This window comes from Aedes albopictus, chromosome 3 (genome assembly GCF_035046485.1).
Source record: "Aedes albopictus strain Foshan chromosome 3, AalbF5, whole genome shotgun sequence".
Lineage (NCBI taxonomy): Eukaryota > Metazoa > Arthropoda > Insecta > Diptera > Culicidae > Aedes > Aedes albopictus.
Window position 1 is genome coordinate 169,928,475 of NC_085138.1, and position 5,143 is coordinate 169,933,617.

At 26.2% G+C, this 5,143-nt stretch overlaps 1 pseudogene; it reads left to right on the plus strand.

Annotated features, from left to right (window-relative positions):
- The first annotated feature begins 2,905 nt into the window (after positions 1 to 2,905).
- On the plus strand, positions 2,906 to 4,210 carry LOC134284102 (histone H2B-like; annotated as a pseudogene).
- The last annotated feature ends 933 nt before the right edge of the window (positions 4,211 to 5,143 follow it).

The following is a 5,143-nucleotide window of genomic DNA, read 5'->3' on the forward strand; positions in this document are numbered from 1 at the left end:
AATTAAAATTAAAATTAAAATTAAAATTAAAATTAAAATTAAAATTAAAATTAAAATTAAAATTAAAATTAAAATTAAAATTAAAATTAAAATTAAAATTAAAATTAAAATTAAAATTAAAATTAAAATTAAAATTAAAATTAAAATTAAAATTAAAATTAAAATTAAAATTAAAATTAAAATTAAAATTAAAATTAAAATTAAAATTAAAATTAAAATTAAAATTAAAATTAAAATTAAAATTAAAACTAAAATTAAAATTAAAATTAAAATTAAAATTAAAATTAAAATTAAAATTAAAATTAAAATTAAAATTAAAATTAAAATTAAAATTAAAATTAAAATTAAAATTAGAATTAAAATTAAAATTAAAATTAAAATTAAAATTAAAATTAAAATTAAAATTAAAATTAAAATTAAAATTAAAATTAAAATTAAAATTAAAATTAAAATTAAAATTAAAATTAAAATTAAAATTAAAATTAAAATTAAAATTAAAATTAAAATTAAAATTAAAATTAAAATTAAAATTAAAATTAAAATTAAAATTAAAATTAAAATTAAAATTAAAATTAAAATTAAAATTAAAATTAAAATTAAAATTAAAATTAAAATTAAAATTAAAATTAAAATTAAAATTAAAATTAAAATTAAAATTAAAATTAAAATTAAAATTAAAATTAAAATTAAAATTAAAATTAAAATTAAAATTAAAATTAAAATTAAAATTAAAATTAAAATTAAAATTAAAATTAAAATTAAAATTAAAATTAAAATTAAAATTAAAATTAAAATTAAAATTAAAATTAAAATTAAAATTAAAATTAAAATTAAAATTAAAATTAAAATTAAAATTAAAATTAAAATTAAAATTAAAATTAAAATTAAAATTAAAATTAAAATTAAAATTAAAATTAAAATTAAAATTAAAATTAAAATTAAAATTAAAATTAAAATTAAAATTAAAATTAAAATTAAAATTAAAATTAAAATTAAAATTAAAATTAAAATTAAAATTAAAATTAAAATTAAAATTAAAATTAAAATTAAAATTAAAATTAAAATTAAAATTAAAATTAAAATTAAAATTAAAATTAAAATTAAAATTAAAATTAAAATTAAAATTAAAATTAAAATTAAAATTAAAATTAAAATTAAAATTAAAATTAAAATTGAAATTGAAATTGAAATTAAAATTAAAATTAAAATTAATATTAATATTAATATTAAAATTCAAATTCAAATTCAAATTCAAATTCAAATTCAAATTCAAATTAAAATTAAATTTAAATTTAAATTTAAATTTAAAATAAAATTAAAATTAAAATTAAAATTAAAATTAAAATTAAAATTTAAAATAAAATTAAAATTAAAATTAAAACGGGCTCCGAGTTTTTTATCAAATATGTTTCGTCCAGCTTTCATTCGAGGCAAGAGTACGGTTGTAGTAGTGAACGTCGACAAAAGTTCACTACTACAATCACACTTCTTGCTCGAATGACGGCTGGAATGAAAACAAGCAGCATAAAATCAATGCCTAACATGCGTCTAACAGCCCACAGTAAAACATATCTAACGTTAGTCTAATGTTAGACTGACAAACATGTTTCGAATTTGCAACATGTCTAACAAAAGTGTGTCATATCTGTCTAATTTTAGACTAACATTAGCCAAAAGTGAGACAAAAAGTTAGTCTAACATGCTGGCCAGTTAGTCTCACATTAGGCTAATGTTAGGCTAACCCTCCGTACTGGGCAGTGGCGCCGTGTTAGGAGTAAAGGAGGTGCCAAATTGGGTTCACAAACACCATACGAAAATCGTTTTCGTCGAGTTGCAGTTCGTTCAGATCGGCGAAAGGGAAAAGTAACGCACAAATACTGGCTTGCTTACTCTCACACGAAATTTGACGTTTGAGAGGTGTCGGCACCGCTCAAATGTCAAATTTTCAGTGAGAGTAAGTAGGCTAACATAAATTCGTACAGTGGATCATTGATTGATGCACCAAGTGAAAAGAAAAAGAAGTTTTGACAACAATAATGATGATGATATGTATTGATTTTCAAGAGTTACCCACTCAATGTATTTCGCCGAGGTCAGCAAAATAAATTGCCGAGAATCCAACAGCTGAGAGCTAGGTAAAAATCTCGGTAAAAGTTTAAACTGCCGACTGAACTGCAAACTAGGAGAAGCTCAACTGTCAAACTTTGACGAACACTTCGGTAAAGCATTGCCGAGAATTTCGGCACTTTATAATACCGAGATTCAGTAAATTGTTATTTTCTTATTGGAATATCAATAAGAAGAAGAAAAACAAAATAAAATGGGTAATAAAGTTTTGTCACAGACAAACAGACTTATCACTTGGAACAAATTGTGATAAAAATCATCGTCACGAAAACATAATCGTCCAATGCTAACCAATCTATGATACGCAAACCACTCAATAGGTGGCGGTAGTGAGCAAACGTCAAACAGGAGTAAAAACGATGCGAGCGCCGTGATCGAGTGATTTGTGAACTACAAAATATTTGAGCTATCTGTTAAAAATGGTAATTATGAAAAGTGAGACGTCTGTTTGTCTATGGTTTTGTGATGATGATGATGATGATTGTGTACCCACCACAAGGGGCGGATCACTCCTTGAATATGCATTAAATTTGCATCTAATGCATGTAAATGCATTTTATGAAACATCCATCAACTTACCATTGACGTATATGCGAATGTCAAACCGCGCAGCTACTGAATAAAAATAATATGACTAGTATTATGATGTGTCGTGTTGGTTCTCTTCAAAAGTTAAGTCAATTGGTCAGAAGCTGTGTAATTGTAAGTAATGAAGGAAGCCTTATATATTTTAAACTATTAACAAAGTCGGGAAACTTATAGCATAAAAACTACCCGCATAGAAAAATACAATTTGTATTACACTCCACACAGTATGTCCCCTTCATCTGTTACTGTTACTGTACCACGAACAGGTGCTTTTCTGTTGAAACTATGAAACTCGAAACATTCAATCATAAAGAACGGTCTATGTAATCCATACCAAGTTGTAACAATATGTCATATTGTGCAGAAATTGTCAAATAATATAGGGATGACAACTCAGGAGATATGTTGGCAATATAGAAAGACCTTTTCTCAAATGGTTTGCAATTATATTTTCGCAACACACTTACACAAGTGTATTTCACTATATGCCACTTAAATCCAACAGTTTGCCAAATAGTTGCGCACATTGGTGTATGTACCGATCGAACTTTTGCAGTTTGCAGAAAAGAAACTTGAAAACTTATCTCGGTAAATAAACGGTCCAAAGCAACTAGAGGGAGCAAAAGGGTAAGTTTGGCATGATTTTTCTATTTTGTTTTTTGGTGCTCAGTTTCTTCCGTATTCCAGTAGGAGCAGGAGAGTCGAGAGTGACCGACAACCACCGCGAAAAGCTCGGCACCACCGCACCGAAAGTAAGCGGAAAGGCCATCAAGAAGTCGTTCGCCGGCAAGGCTCAGAAGAACATCGTGAAGGGCGAAAAGAAGAAGAAGAAGCCACGGCGGAAGGAAAGCTACGTTACAAGGTGCTGAAACAAGCCGGACACCGGTGTCTCGTCGAAGGTTTTGAGCATCATGAACAGCTTCGTCAACGACATCTACGAACGCATCACCGCCGAAGCCTCCCGTCTGGCGCACTACAACAAGCGGTCGACGGTCGCCTCCCGGGAAATTCAAACCGCCGTCCGGTTGCTGCTCCCCGGAGAGTTGGCCAAGTATGCTGTGTCCGAAGGTACCAAGGCCGTCACTAAATACACAAGCTCGAAGTAAACGAAGCAGACGCACCCCGAAAAATCGGATGTGTGTCTCTACTCTCTTGCGACTACAAATCCGCTCCCAACGGAGCAAGGACGACAGTAAGTTTTCATCGCCGTAGGTGCCACCGGGGCCACAATGGGACGCGTCACGAATCGGGGAAGTTCAGCAGTCATCACTGCCCATCCTCTCAGAAAGAGCATGATTATTATTTATTGAATTATTTAATGAATAAAAAGATCTTGAACGCATAACCGCAATTTTGTTTTTAAATGGTTCAAATACACTAGACCCATATGGCATAAGCTTAATTAACCATGGAAGATCATAAATCAATAATAACACATACAGTGTTCGTTTTCCTTCCAAATTTATGATTAAACTGTTCTCTAACCATTTGCTATGCGGTGAATTGTCTGAAAAACTGGATAGTATATTAGTATTATAATAAAATCCCGTTATGCTCAGAAAAAAATGCTCTTTCGATTTTTTTTTATTCACTGAACAACCTAATTCTGATAAATGTATTAATAACTTTGCATCTGTGTCGTCATAGATTATAATTCTTATGAAACGCCTGGGCGCAATGCTGAATAATGTATTATACAAAAGAGTACTTTTTCCTAAGCTACTACTAATTTTTTAAGATTTTTAGTACTTTATTATGATACCTTGGGAATACCTTAAAAGATTTGATAATCAATATCATTTACCATTAGAGATTCCCTTAAGCATCTGGCTATTATATCTAATGATTTTTTTTTCTCCTAAAAATGTTTATAAGTGATTGATTGGTTGATTGATTGAGTCACAAAGTGATTCTTGAACTTTAGAATCATTTTATATGTATTAAAACTTTGAAATTTTTAATAATTGAATCTGGAATCGAAATCAGAAATAATGAAAACTGGTTTGCCAATTTATTTGTCTAGTTTTTAAATCAAATTCTTTCTCATAATATTTTAAAATGGTCTTGCGTTCAATCACAAATAATCAAAGCTAGTTCGTCATGTTCCCCTAAGTTGCGAGGCATTTCATTTCTATTTTTTCTAATGAAATTGTTATGAAATAAATATGATATAGTTTATAAGTGATTCATCAAAAAATTAAAATTAAAATTAAAATTAAAATTAAAATTAAAATTAAAATTAAAATTAAAATTAAAATTAAAATTAAAATTAAAATTAAAATTAAAATTAAAATTAAAATTAAAATTAAAATTAAAATTAAAATTAAAATTAAAATTAAAATTAAAATTAAAATTAAAATTAAAATTAAAATTAAAATTAAAATTAAAATTAAAATTAAAATTAAAATTAAAATTAAAATTAAAATTA